The sequence below is a fragment of the Ochotona princeps genome, chromosome 17 (assembly GCF_030435755.1).
Source record: "Ochotona princeps isolate mOchPri1 chromosome 17, mOchPri1.hap1, whole genome shotgun sequence".
Lineage (NCBI taxonomy): Eukaryota > Metazoa > Chordata > Mammalia > Lagomorpha > Ochotonidae > Ochotona > Ochotona princeps.
This window is the reverse complement of record NC_080848.1, coordinates 45647453-45663131: the sequence shown is the minus strand read 5'-3', so window position 1 is coordinate 45663131 and position 15679 is coordinate 45647453. Positions and strand designations below refer to the sequence as shown.

Below are 15679 nucleotides of genomic sequence, written 5' to 3'. Positions count from 1 at the left end.
TCCATACAGGTGGCCCAGAAGTAACTACTGGCTCCTAGCTCTGGATCAGCTGAGCTCAGGCTATTGGGCCTATTGTGGGAGTGAACCAGTGAATGAAAGATCTATCCCCCTCTCTCTGTTTCTACTTCTCTCTCTGTAAAAATGGACTTTCAAGTAAAATGAATAAATGTATATTATAAATAAACTTCTAAAGTAATATTATTTAATATAGTGCTGGGGGATAAAGCAAAGTGAAAGACCTGAATTCTGGGGCCAGTTGACAAGAACTGGAGATACCATGCGACAACCATGTTTTTGATCTAGATGTCAGATAGCTTAGACTTGATATGGAAAACATTAGCTTTAAGGTTCATTTGCTTCATAGAGATAATAATGTTTCCATCTATGGAGCACCTTCTTCTATGTGAATGTTACAATTCATAAAATAAGTAAAGCCACTGAGTTCAAGTAATTGAGGGTCTTAGGCTACTCTCTGTCAGATTGCATTGTGGAATCTTCAGAGACCTACACAGAATCCAGTTTGAGGAACACGTAGAAAAGGGATCCCTGTACATTCAAGGCGAGCACTTTAGCAGCTAGGCCACTGTGCCAGGTCCAGATTTATGTTTATTTTTATTGGAAAGGCAGGGTCAAAGAGAGAAAGAGAGACAGAGACAAAGATCTTCCATCCACTGGATCACTCCCCAAGTGGCTGCAACAGCAAGAGCAGACCTTAGCTGAAGCCAGGAGCCCGGAGCTTGTTCTGGATCTCCTATGTGCAGGGTCCCAAAGCTTTGGGCCACAAACTACTGCATTCCTAGGCCACAAGCAAGGAGCTGAATGGGAAGGACAAAAATCAGTGCCCACAGGGGATCCTGGTGCTTGTAAGGTGAGGATTTTAGCCACTGAGCCCTCGTGCTGGGCCCAAGGCAGGGTCTTTTGTCTCATCCATCTTCTCCCCACACATCCCTTCCCATCCCACCCAGAGGCTTGTATGTATCTGCAATCCATCCACCTCTGTAACATTTAAAAATAAATACATATCAAATAAAATAGTGGAAGCCTCAAGATGAATAGAGTATTGTGATTTTGTAGAGGCAGGGAGAGATGGGAGGTATAGAGGAATTTTGGATTATAATTATCAGATCAGAATCAGAGTGAAAGAAAAAGTCCCTAGTGTTATATAGCATAGTGGGAACAGTTTTGTTCACAATCACCTCTATAAGATTCTTGAGCAGAAACTAGAGCTCTAAGCCTTGAACAGAATCTCTTGTCAAAGGGAGAATCACCGTTTCCTCTGATCTGATCTGTAGCGCATGCTGTGTGCATGTGCTGAGATACCCCACAGCAGCCCACCAACACAGGCACTGTTACTATTCAGCAGAGCCCAACTGGAATGTACAACATTCCTAGGTGTGATGTATGTGTCACACTGAAGTAAAAGTTTCATGAATGTCTGGAGTGTGACAGAGTAGAGCCACGCTGGATGTGACATTGAAGATGTTTCACTGTTCTGAATGCTAATCCCATCCTCTGTAATGCAGAAGTCATTCGATGACGGGCACAGCATGTGAAACACGAGTAAAAATAAGTCAAAGTGTGCTGAGTAGCTGTGTGTATCAGGAACTGTATTGTGTGCTATTCTCTGTGTTATTGTGCTCACAACAACTGTCCCAAACTTTTCATCACTGTAGTATTTAAATATCACACTACACTATCTGCTTTCACATGAAGAGAACTGGCTCTTGTTAAAGCAATTTAAACCCAGCTTTTTGTTTAGATGTAGAAATACCTTCACTCTTACCTCCTTAATCACTCAAAGCCATACTATGTTGACTAAGATTTAAAAAAAAAGCCCTCATTGCTTTAACATAATATCTAAGGAATTTGCTTTGCTGTACTTTGTGGAATATAGGCTTTCCGTGATTAAAATGGAAGAAACGACCATGTTAAAGCTAATGTGCCTAAGTAACAACAGTAGAGGACTCAGGATAACAGAGAGAACATGACGCTTTACTGAAAGTGAAGTAAATTCAAGTAACCAAACAATGAGATATTTCAAAGAAGAGTAATTGGAGAAACTGCAAGGGCAGAGAGTTGTTTAAACTCAAGTGGCAGAGGATGACTTAGGAAGAACCAGCAACATCTCTCTCATCGTCGTCTTCAAGATGTAGTAGATTGGTCGAACACAGATGCTTGGCAGGATGCTTAGCAAAATGCAGGAGCAGTTCTCATATCCAGGCAAATCAGAAAGGAGGGTTGACTCAAGTTGAGCAGCAGAGAACCATGGAACTCAGTCAGAGACGAAATGTAACCCAAAGCCAGTGCCCACAGCCTCAGTCAGGATTGCTTGTTCTGTGTTTTTGGCTGTTTTAGATGTAGTATTTTTTCCTGAATGTCAGTATAGAGCTTGGATTGGTCTGACACAGGCAGATGCTTCCCCCTAGGTCAGTCCCAGAAGCCAAGTGGAGAAGAACAGCCCTCACTCTGTGGACGGCTCACTTGCCCATGTACAGAGCCGCAATGGAGGTATTTGTATGAAAGCAGAGGGGAAAGCCGCTAGGCAGATAAAAGCAAATCAACCACAGTCCAACCTCTCGTCTCCAATGAGTTCACACACACAGGCTCACTTACTCTTCTCATACACACAGTTATGAGGAAGGAAGGAACACGTGATCAATCAATTCAAGTATCCAAATATATGTATCTCCACAGATGCCCAACTGCCGTAATGCAGTCTCAAGCTACACTAGTTGTAAATAAGTAAAAGCTAAAAAATTGTTTGAAAGCTGAGTATTTCCCATTTCTAGTCCACTCAATACCTTTGTGCAGGTGAGGAATGACACCTTTTCTGTGTGAACACACAAAGTGAAATAAGAAGAAATAGTAAGCAAATAAAACATGCTATGAGGTTTCCCCAAAAATGTTTAGCTTTTACAATCCTAGCTGTTTGAGCTTGAAATGGAAACATGGTTGGAGGGACACCTGCTTAGACATAGATCTGAGTGTTCCATCCACTGTGACTGCAGAGGCAGCACCTGTTCACCCACGTGTGCATTGCTCAGGAGAGCCAAGGAGTAGCTGCGAGTTGCTTCTAGTTTATCCATATACCATCTGACTTGCCTCGTCTGATAATCACCAATGTGATACTTGATTTGTAGTGGTCTTCACATGATACATCCTATATGTGATGGAATGGGTAAGGTTTCTTGTGACAACAGGGGCATGGTATATCTGGTAGACATTTTTCTGTGATCTGGTACATATATGATGTATATTTCTGGTGTTAATAAAAGGTAACGTGTTTGTGTGTGCTTATGTGTGTGTGAGCGCACTGTGTAATGAGCAGCACAGCTGAGCAAGTACAGGCGTGGCTCCTAGCTTTGCTCCTACCTGAGAGAGTAGACAGTGTCACAGGAAGTACACATGAGCTCTCAAGTCATGCAGCTCGGAAAGGCTGCAGATATTGTGGATGTGGAGACATAAGAGAAAGGCTAGCTAAGAAACTCAGTTCTCTCCAAATGCAAGGATTTCCTTCAGTTTAGTCTAGTCCCAGGGCTAGTTCAGATAGGTGTCCTGTCAGTGTGTGTACTGTCTTCAAGGGATTAGTCAGTAACAGGTTAGGCCTGAGAGGCTGTTTGCAAGAGGGATGATACAAGAGGCACCCAGGTAATGAGACTACAGAGAGGAAAAGAGGCACAGGGCATGAGGGGTGCAGTGAAAAGAACAGTTTAAGAAAGGAGAGACAGAGATTCGAGTGTCTCGGATGATTGATGATGTGTTCCATCCTTCCACTGTGAGTGCAGAAGCAGCACTTGCTCCCCGTGTGTGCTTGCTCAGGAGAGCCAAGGACGAGCTGCGAGTTGCTTTTGCTTTCAGCCACATAGCATCTGCTTCCCCTCTTCTGATAAGAAATCTTGTCCCCCCACCAGGTAATGTACAGGTAAGGATATAAGGAGGAGTGTGAGATAAGATCTGTGCTAAAAATGACGCAGAAACCTGTATCCAATGGCTGTTGAAGAACACTCAGAGAGTAAATGGACTCAGTGAAAGGATGGTAGTTTGTATCTTTCAGATCCTGGATGATTTTGCTTTCTGCATCCAGCACATAGTGATGTGCCTGTGGGTGAGGGGAGAAGGAGAGGTAGTGAAGGTGAGGACAGAGAGCAGTGTCTGTTCTGGGGCATGAGCTTGTGTGCCAGGTGAGTGAGGTTCCTCTCACCTGGGCTGGTGGTACATCAGGGTGTTCGCTGCTGTTGGGAGGGCATATGGTCTTCGTGTTGGGGTCTGCCTTCTTTTCTTTCTGGCTGTAGAGAATGGCACATGGCATCTGCCAGGGTTCCATGGTCCTGTGGGTCACTAGGTGGTGGGCTTGTGCAATCCAAAGCAGGTGTTCCGGCTGCTTGGAGTGGATGCAGCTGTGTCAGCACAGTGAGGCTGCTGCCTGGCCTCTTTCTCACGGGCGGAAAGCACTTTGCTTATTGGCTTCATGTTGTTCTCGTGCAAAAACCTTCCTGCCTTCTATACATAGGTGTGCTCTGCCTGATTTTTCTGTGTTCTCCTTGTCTTTGCCTTCTTGTTTAAGAGCTTTGTGATTTCATCCAGGCAAAGGCCAGATGAAAAATGCGGCAACTGAAGCCCTCCTTGACTCCATTCCTCACGTGTTCCTCCAGGATGTCCAGGCTGGGGAACACTCGGCAGCAGGCCATGCACTTAAAGCCATGCTCTGGCTGCAAGAGCCACTCCGGTGTCTTCACTCTGGGCCTCTCCTCCAGGGCTAGGAGCTCTGCTGGGCCCTCAGCCTCGAAATCGTCTTCATGGGCTGTGTCGCCACTGGCCTCACTGCTGAGGATCATATCTTCTGTAAGCACAGAAGAAGAGCTGGCCTCCGAAGGGACTTGCCCAGTGTAGCTCAGTTCTTGCACTCTTGCCCTCTTCTTGGGAGGCAGCAAGCCTTCCTGTGTGTCAGATACAGTGTGGGCCTCTCTCTGCCTTTTCACATACATGTAATATATTTTGATGACCCGCTCCTTTCTCATGTGTAACGCATCTGAGCAGGGCTCATTTGCTAGGTGGACATGAAAACACATGTCATTCCAGGTGGTGGGGGTCGTCTGTTCCACGTCCTGGGGTAAAGGCCCATCCAATGGTCTGCCACAGAGATCTTCCTTCTGGCTTTGATGCATTTCTAAGTAGGAAAATTTCAACCATTAGATAGAAAACGTGGCTAAGTTTGCCTGAAGGTGCAGTGTTTCTGGGGCACTCAGAGTATCCCTGCCCATGGGATGTGTGTGATGGATGTGTGCACAAATGTGACTCTTCACTTGTAGGTGTGTTCAAATGATATGTGCTGTATGTGGTGGAATGGGTAAGGCCTGTGTGTGACAATAGGGGCATGGTATATCTGGTAGAGATGATTCTGTGATCTGGTACACACTTGGTATATTTTCTGGTGTTAGTACTGGTAATGCTGTGTGTGTTTATGTTGTGTGTGTGTGCGCACTGTGTAATGTGCAGCACAGCTGAGTAAGTACAGGCGTGGCTCCTAGCTTTGCTCCTGCCTGAGAGAGTAGACAGAGTGTCGCAGGAAGTACACATGAGCTCTCAAGTCATGCAGCTCGGAAAGGCTGCAGATATTGTGGATGTGGCGACATAAGAGAAAGGCTAGCTAAGAAACTCAGTTCTCTAAAATGCAAGGATTTCCTTCAGTTTAGTCTAGTCCCAGGGCTAGTTCAGATAGGTGACCTGTCAGTGTGTGTACTGTCTTCAAGGGATTAGTCAGTAACAGGTTAGGCCTGAAAGGCTGTTTCCAAGAGGGATGATACAAGAGGTACCCAGGTAATGAGACTACAGAGAGGAAAAGAGGCACAGGGCATGAGGGGTGCAGTGAAAAGAACAGTTTAAGAAAGGAGGGAGAGCCATTTTTGTGTTGAGGAGATGGGGCCTGTAGAGATCTATGAACACGAGTCTGTGCCAGTCTGCCCGGGGGAGATTCCAGCCAAGATTCCATGCACCTGTTGGCACTCTCAGCCAGTGCAGCCACCTCTCCTAGGGCTCCCATGGGACAATGCTGTGCTGAGGGACTGTGCTCTTTCTTGGGAACACATTGTCTGTTTGTCCCACCCCAAGGCTTCAGTCTTACTCTTCCTTGAAGGCTTTAGTGTCACTGAAGGGAGTGTGAGGTAATTAGGGAGTGGCCTGGGCAGCTTCACTGAATCTCCTGGGTAAGTTCAGACACTCCATTTACATCTGCCTACCTCCTTCATCAGAATTTCTGGATGTGTTGGAAGAGTAGACAGATTCTGAGGTGGGATCACTGTCTCCTGGTGCCTGGCTGCAGGTTTCGATCTCGACAACCTCACATGGCTCAGGCACATCTTGTTGAAGCAGCTGGAAGTCTGAGAAGGAAATGACAAGAAAACACATTGTGTCATGGCTTAACTGGGTCTATTCTAAAAGGAGCATTCTGAGTGGATGTTTTGTTTCAGGCATTGCTGCCTCCCTCCCTGTCCATCACACACCATGGCACTTGCTCTCACAGATAGCTGAACCATGCAAATTGTGACAAAGAAGAGAAGTTATTCAAATGGAGTATGTGGTAGACATGAGTCGGATTGAATATCTCTGATGTGACATTGCTGAAGATGTTCACCGAATATTGAGAAGTGGGAACCATGCCCAAACAGAAGATGCAGTCAGTTAATCAAGTCTGATATCCATGATGAGCTTCCTTTACTTTGGGAGAAATTGTGTATGGCAAAGCCATGGAGTACACGTTTTGTAATACTCACTCCTACTTATTTGAAAGAGAAGTGTGGTTCCTGGGGAGAAGCAGTAGAACAGGCGGGCAGGTGTTCAGTTTGCTGGGGAGGTTATGATCACACTCTGTACACACCTGCAGCGCTCACAGCCTCACCCACTGATGTCCCAGATCAGCTGTGGTGACTCTGTACTGAGGGGCTGTGTCCTGTTCTTGGAGGAATAGCCACTATTTGTTATTCCCTCAAGGCCTCAATATTAGTCTTTCTTTGAGAAGCAGTTGCTCATATTTGAGGGCAAGAGAAGCCAATCAGGGTTGGGCTGTGTAGCTCAATCAAACTTGATGAGCAAGGGCACACATTCCTTTTGTATATGGCGTACTATCTTCAGTACAAGCGTGCTCATTTGTAGAGGCATTTTAGTATTCAATCCCATACCTACTGACCTCTTAGCACAGAGTTTCTTTCTGATCTTCATTTCTCTGAGTTTATTTTTGCTGAACAGATTTACTCCACTAACAGCTCTACATTTTTTTCATGTCACCTTAATCTTAAACATGCATTTAACCCCTACAGTTGATCTTGAAAACAGCACCTACCTTATACAAATCTTGTCATTGAGTTTCTATGACAGCTGTTGACCAACTTAGTGGCTACAGATCTGCTCCCCCTCCCATTGCCCTGATTTATCTGACCTTGAACATCCTGCCTCCTTACCAACATCATTGGGCGTGCACACACCGGAGTCACGGGTGTAGCTCTGCAACTTGACAGATGGATCTTCTTCCTCTTGGACCAGGATCTTGTCATCCACAACGCTCCCAGGTGGTGACTCCTCCTTCCATAAGTCTGTGATGGATGGAGAATGGAACAACAATCATTCGATGAACAGTTTGTGTTTCATTCCTTTCTTTAACTTGTATATATTCTGAATATCACGTGCTAAGTATTGAGAACAGACATACCTATAAGTTCAGAAAATAAAGTTTATATATTGTTGAAAACATTAGCATGCCTATTACAGAAGCATTCTGAAGGCTCATAAAACATCATATGGAGAAAATCTGCCCACTTGACCTGCACATAAACCCTGAATTCTTCCAGAGAAAAGAAATAGATCAATCATGGATTAAGTACGATTGCCTGATTTCTCATGGCATCTTAGAGTGAAATAATCACAATGGGTAGACACTAAACAAATATATTCAATATCACACTTCTGTCCCTCTTAGTCATGTATGTTATGCACATATAGTTGTGTGTACAGCATAATAATTATGACCTTGCTCTACATGTCTCACTATGTATACTCAATGACATCTTTGAATATGCACTAATCCTAGTGAAGCTGAAATAAAGTCATCTTTCACTCTTCAGACCCTCTCAAAGTGAGCATCAGAATGAGGAAAACCCTAAATTTTGTGGGAAATATCAGATACTCCTATTTTATGTGAATTACAGCTTAAAATGTTGCAGTTGGCTTCAATCTGCCGCTCATCCCACTGAGCAGTTGCCCTGTCTAATGAGTTGTTTGTTTATGGTTAGGTTCCATGGTAACCCTAACTGCCCAATTGCCTATATTTCCAGAAAGAGTCAAACCCACTTGCCCTGTAATCAATGTAACTGAATGGGACTATGTATGGTTGTATCCTTTGTTTTAAAATGATTTCTTCACCCTAATTGGAAAGACGGATCCACAGAGAGGAGAGACAGAAAGATCTTCCATCTATTGGTACATTCCCCAAGTGGCCACAACAGCCAGAGCTGAGCCAATCTGAAGCCAGGAGATTCTTCCAGGTCTCCCATGTGGGTCCCATGGCTTTGGGTTATCCTCTACTACCCTTCCAGGCCACAAACAGGAAGCCCAATGGGAAGTGGAGCAGCTGGGACACAAACCAGCATACATACGGGATCCTGGTGTTCACACGGTGAGGATTTAGCCACTGAGCCATCATGCTGGGCTCATCCTATTCTATGTCTTACATTAACCAAGGAGATCCACATTTACATTTGCACAGACTAAAACAAATACTTTGTTCTTATTCCTTAGTAAACAATCAATTCTTTATGAGCTTATGTTCATCCATAGACATCTTTTTTATGCCTTAGTAAGGAATACATTTTATAAGCTTGTACTTCTCCATAACCATCTGAAAAACATTTATCTTGAAATCAGAATTACAAAGGAACAGAGATCTTTAATCCATCAGTTCACTCCCCATTTGGCTGCCAATGGCCAAACTCGGGCCAGGCTGAACTTTGTGTCAACAGCCTAGCCTTGTCCCTGGGTCACCTGAACATGAGCTGGGCTCTCAGAAAGAGCCATGAATAGACAGCTGCTCCTCACTCCCTATTTCCTCGCTTCACTGTCCCGGTCGCCTGCCTTAACCATTTTCTCCACTACCACTAGGGACCTACTCTTGCTCCCTTGGAGGGCATTCTTGGTTACCACATTGCCAAGGGTCTTCTCCACATACCTCTTGATTTCTTTACAGCTGGAGGACTGTATTCACGCTCCAGATGTTTCCTTTTCTCTCTCTGCTCCATGGCTCAACTCTTTAAAAGAGTTACTCAAAAAGCTAAGCTTTCTACCTGTAACTCCACTGTCAGGTAGTTGATGGTATCAAGAAAAGACTGAATCTGAAAATCCGAGGACACCAAATCACAGGAGACGCTCACGGCTCCTAAGCACTGTCCTGCCTGGTACGCAGTCCGGCAGCAGCACTGTTATGATTCAAATCACAACGAAGACCTCGGAATTCTAGGAGGTCCTGGTGACATCACTCAGCCCAAGGGGCTCAGCCAGTATTTAAAGGTGTAGACACAGGTGATTGCCTATGTTGACTGAATTTGTCCCAGTGTAATTCTATTGTGAACTTATTTTCAGGCCTTGTTTGGAGACAAGGACTTGTAGGAGACAGAGGACTTGTGAAACAAAGAAAACTACCTTGCACATAAGAAAATTGCATGTGTCAATCTCCCAAAGCAAGGATAAGACACAATGCAAATGAGGATTAGGCTTACACTCAGGTTGGTTTCCCCAAAATCCACATCAAGGTATATACTGAAGGGAAATAAAATTTATCTGCTAACAATATTATTTTATCTGTTAACAGTATATTATTTTAATTAAAGATGATACTTCTACTGCATACTATATTAGATAATTGTATTATATATTCCTATGTAATTATGTATAGTAATAAATGTGAATTATATAATATCACACAGTATCATATATAATATCTATTGTGGAATACTACTCAGCCATAAAAAAGCAGTCTTATTATTTGCAATAAAATCGATGCACCACGATGGCACCATGCTGCGTGAAATGAGGTAAGCACAGAAGGGTGAAAACAAAATCCTCACCAATGTTAACTTGGAAAATAAAAGATGATCTCATTGAAGATATAAATATTATTATGTAACCAGAGTCTGGGAAAGGAAGTCAGGAGTGAGGAAGTGATCAAGCCGATTCATGAGTAATAGGTTACAGATAAATAGGAGGAAAAATTCCTGAGGTTCTAGCATATAGTTAGATGAGAATAGATAGTGCTGACTTACTGCATGTATTGACCATAAATATTGAAGAGAGGCTTCTAGAATGTTTTTGTTAAAAAGAGATGTTAATTGTTTTCAAAGGAGCTACATTGCACAAAGCATATGTATACAGAAGCATTACCTGGTATCCCATAATAAAAGAACAAATTTATGTGTGCTAATTTTGTAGATAACAGAGGTAAACCATTTTTTAAAAAATCAGATGAAAAAATGAAAATAAGGTGGCACTGACACAGAAGGAAATTGATGAAGGAAACACAGTTTGTAGCTCAGAAATGATTCTATAGTTGATAACCAACTTATTTGTAACAAACATTGTGTGACCATTCATCAGAGAAAGAATATTGTGTTTTTGATCCATGGTGCTGGAAAGGTGGATACACATACGTACAAGAATGAAATAAGATCCCTACATTTCACCATAACCAAAATCAAAACCAGACGGATCAAGAAACCTAAATGAAATGTTCAAAAATATATTTCTATGAAAAATACATGCAGAATAATTCCCATGACACCAATGTGGTCAACAAGTTTTTAAATACAAAATTTCCCTAGCACAGGCAGAGAAAAAGAAGAAAATTAGATTTTTTAAATTCATCAGATGCTGAAGCAAAAATTGAAAAAATTACTAGAGTGAAGAATCATTTGAAAAAAAAAAAGGAAATGTTTGCAAGTCATTTATCTCACAAAAGGTTGATAGCCAGCTATAGCAGGAAATTATAAAAAGTTTAGCAAAAACTGAAATATGAAATAGGCCAAACTGGAATAAACAGTGCTGAAGAGCAGTACTAGCGGCCAACAAGTATATAAAAATGTAAAAACTCACTAGTTGTTGGAGAAATGCCAATCAAATTCACAATGCCCCAATTTCTGTCAGAAAGGCTACTATCAGAGGACAGGAAGTAGCTTTCTCCTCCTGTGGATGGCGCAGGTGGAAGATAGAGCAGTTCCTCCCCCACCTTTCCCCTCCCGATCCACTGCATCCCTAAACATGCCCCTGTGTGTCTGACTGCCTCAGCTCGGAAACATACCTTCTCACTGTGAAAAACAATATAGATAGTAGTAACATATGCCGGTGAAGACTTTGATAAGAAGCAATCCTTAGGTACTATTGCTGGAAATATCAATTTGTCAGTGTGGAAAAATTTGGAACTTAATTTAAAAACTAGAAACAAAACTTAAACTTGATCATGTAATCCTAACTGAATTTTTACTCAAAAGCCTTGAAACTGTTTGATCCAAGAACCAGGGCCAGAGCCCACTGCACATAAAATTTTAACTCTTTTGTTAAATGCTTGCCCTTATTAAATGCTGTCATTGTTGACTTCAGGTAATTTTAATGAGACTGTTTTTGTTTTTCTGTTTGTGGTGTGCGTGTCAGAGAGATGAACTGGGAATTTATCGAGGATTTTCATCCTGTAGACTTAAAAATACAGTCACATTTTAGGAATTGCAGCCATTATAACTCCAAAAATAATATATTCTCATCTCATATTGTTTTCCTTCTGGGGCTTATACTGATCTCTTGAAATTCCCGATGACACAGAGTACTCCGCGTATTTCAGTCACTCTTTGTCTTTCTTTCTTTCTTTCTTTCTTTCTTTCTTTCTTTCTTTCTTTCTTTCTTTCTTTCTTTCTTTTTTTTTTTGTTTATTAGAAAGTCAGGTTTACAGAGAGGAGAGACAGAGAGGAAGATCTTCCATCCATTGATTCACCTCCCAAGGGACCTGTGCCCATCCAAACAAGCATTCAGGAGCCTCTTCGGGTCCCCCACGCGGGTGCAGGGAACCAAGGCTTTGGGCTGTTCTCAACTGCTTTCCCAGGCCTTAAGCAGGGAGCTGGATGGGAAGCAGGGCCACTGGGATTAGAGCCTGTGCCCATGTGGGATCCAGGTGCTTTCAAGGCAAGGCCTTTAGCTGCTGCTAGGCTACTGGGGCAGCCACAGCTGGGCCAGTCTGTTTATAAGTTTCCCTTTTGTTCCATGTCTACTTTGTATGAAACAGTTGCGCATTCTGGTTTAGCTGTTACAGTGTCCAAGTCTGCCTACTATCTCTCCCATTCATGGAGCTGAAAGCACTCACCAATTATTCTTCTGCGTGTGGGTGACAGTGTCTTGCTTCCCGGGATTTTCAGGCCTTTGTACTGACTAGCGGGCAGAGGGTTTAGCACACTGTGAATATCCCGGCTTCATGGTGAAGAATGCCGGCTCTGCTCATCAGCAGCTCAGCTCATCCTGGATTGTCTCAATGCTTCCAAGCTTGTTTTTCTTTTTTTAAAATTTATTTATTGTTTGTTTGTTTTCAATTTAGCAGCAGGTTTTTCTATTTGCTTTACATCAAGTTCAGTGTTTGACATCTAAGGAAATATGTTTTCTAACTTGCATGTTTGTATAAATGTCATTTGTCTAAATGCAGACTCCTCAATGCCACAGTATTTCGGTCTATTTCTGTTCTGAAATCATCAAGTTTGTCCCTCTGCAGGGATGCTGAAGACATCCAAAGTAGTCAGAGTTTACAGGTCTTAGAAAAACAGAAAAGTGGTGAGTTTGCTGAGAAAGTGTGAGAAACAAAAGGATTTGAGTTCCTCTCCCAAGGTCGCTAGTTAGAAACCCCAACTCATCTTGGGAAATTCACAAGCTGTTACAAGTTAGGATCCCACAACTCCTTAATAAGTCAAAGCAATTTCCACACATATAGCTGCTCTCCCCCCAGCAAAAAACAAACAAACAAAAAACAAACAAAAAAACCGCCCAAATCCACGTTCACAGTCATCTGGATTTGTGAAGGACACCCTCTGAATCAAGAGTTTCCAGCCAATCAGGCGATTCTCTGAGCATGGCTGGCATTGGACAGATGAGTTCAGACCTGCGCTAACATATCCAGAGACCCTAATCAGACACGCTCAGGAGTAGCTGTATAGGCCCAAGTCCACTAAAGACACAGGAAGCAAACTGTCATGGGGCGCCACCATTGATGGCACACACCCGCTTGTCGGGTTAATTGACAGTGGACAGGGCACAGAAACTGATTTTCTGTACCCTGCCTTTCCCACATCCATTCCCGCCACTCAAGTTAATTGAAGGCTTGAAAAGTGCACCCCACTCCTCCTTAGCAACATTCAGAACAATTGACAGAGTGAAGGTAATTACTCAGGATGTTCCATGCACCTGGCCCCTCCTGCCTCCTGTATGTTAGTTCATTGTAATTTGGGGCTCTGCTAACTCCCTGCCTGCTTGAAACTTTGTTTCTACTGCATGGCTCTCAGTCTGACCCAAGGATGAGAGCTTAAAAAAGCCTGACTTTAGAGCCTTGCTGCAGAGGCTCCTGGAGTGTAGCAGGAGCTGCAGTCACCAAGCTGGGGAAATCAAGACTCGTCCCAATATCCTACACTTGGGTGCAGTGTGATCGCTCTCACACTTCACAACACAAACCTCTTCCTTAGGGTACTGTGCACCCCAGATGGAATGCTGCCATTCCTAAGTCACCATCAGCTCTGCTTCTGCAAACAGCCAGTACAGAAGCAGCATGCCCTCTCCCAGGAAAAGGAAGAGCTGGAACACAGATTGTCCTCTAATTCTTCACTTGACCTGGTCTTAATCTGGGAGTGAGTGCAGGAATGGACAATGGGATAAGTGAATCCATTTGCCAGTGCTCTGGTCACAGAACAGCTTTTGGCCAGCTAAGGTCAAGGCCAGGTGATCGCTAGGAACAGCTAGGAGCTGAAGGCATTTCTTTCTTTTTTTTTTTTTAAAGATTTATTTTATTTTTATTACAAAGTCAGATATACTGAGAGGAGGAGAGATAGAGAGGAAGTGGAGCTGCCGGGATTAGAACCAGCGGCCATATGGGATCAAGGCGAGGACCTTAGCCACTAGGCCACGCTGCCGAGCCCTGAAGGCATTTCTGAGAGCAGAAAGCTAAGTTCCAGAGAAGATGATTAAGGATGGGATGCCTGCAGGGAAGAAGGGATGTGTGGCTGATAGAGACTAGCAGGCACCCTTCAGAAGAGTCTTGAGTTCATTAACGAAGAAGAAAATCCTCTTGTCTAGTTAACATACACTTAGACAACCCTACAGCCTCATCGATCTAAAAATAGTTCTATGGGCCATAGGCTAAAAATTGAGCAACCCAAAATATGCTTTGACTTGGGCTATTTGCTGCAGCAAGCCCACAGTTTTTTCTTCTTGCAGGAACCATTCAGACACCTGCCACAAAACTTCTGAGTCCGGGCCCTGGTGTTGAGAAAGGAGTACTCATGAAGACATGTTGCAGATTGCAATCAAAGTGGAGGAGGAAATGAGAAATATGCCCCTTCTTCGGGCTGGAAGAATTTCCCCTGTGGATGAAAGAAGGTTTCAGGAGAGAAGGTTTCAGGAGGACATGAGGAGGCACGCTCTCGAAACAACTTAAACAACAGCTCTTAGAGGCCAACTTTCTCCCAGAGGTCACACGGTGCCAGGAACAGCTTCCACCTTCTGAAGCCCTTAGATACAAATGCACTGAAAGGAGCAGCCAGGTGACCCACAGGGTCGCCCATCTGGACAGTTACCTTGGCTGGAGTGCTGGGAATTTTCCAGCCCTGGAGGGCACCCAGCACTGGATGGATGCAGCTCCTCCCACAGCCTCGCATCACAGGGGATGCCCGGCAGGAGCTTGCCCATGTCCTGCTTATTTTTCAATTTATTTTAAATTATTGTGCTTTTTACTTGAAAGGCAGATTTACAGCAGGAATAGAGACAGAAAACTCTTTCACCTCTTGGTTCATTTCTCAAATGGCTGCAATGGTGAACCATGAAGTCAAGACTCTTCCAGATATCCAACATGGGTGCAGGGGCCCAAGAAATGGATGCATCCTCCCTGATTTCCTAGGCCATAAGCAGGGAGCTGAATGGCAAGTGCAGAAGCCAGGATATGAGGCAACACACATATGGGGTCCTGGCCCTTGCAAGTGGAGGATGAGCCTGTTGAGCCAGTGTGATGCCCCATACATTTTTTTTTTTTGAAGTGCTCTTCCCTCCTTCCCGCAGTTGATGGAGAGCAAGGGCAGAGCTGCTCTCCCAGCATTTCCTCCTGGGGCCTGCTGGTCTCCACCACCTGCTCAGGCCCTCAGGCCCATGGACAGCACAGGGTCATCCTCAGAGCAGCAGTGTGACTGTTTCCAGAGGGCAGGAGGCAGTCCACGTGGCCCTCCAGCTGCATCTCCGCTTTGGCGATGGCCCAAACTCCCAGACCTGCCCCCAGCCCTGGTCCTGGATTCGTACCTGGAGCACTGGCCTTCTGGCTTCCCAGCCTCCTCCCATTTCAGCATCCACGAGCCCAGGTGAATCGTTTGTGCGGCTCACAGCTTCTCCTGCCACTGCCTGATCAGAGCTCCTG

General features: G+C 44.1%; 1 protein-coding gene across 1 annotated transcript in view; it reads left to right on the top strand.

The window, feature by feature from the left end:
• The window catches only part of LOC131482427 (USP6 N-terminal-like protein), a 409820-nt gene that overhangs the window by 69723 nt on the left and 324418 nt on the right, over positions 1-15679 (top strand). The window lies entirely within an intron of this gene.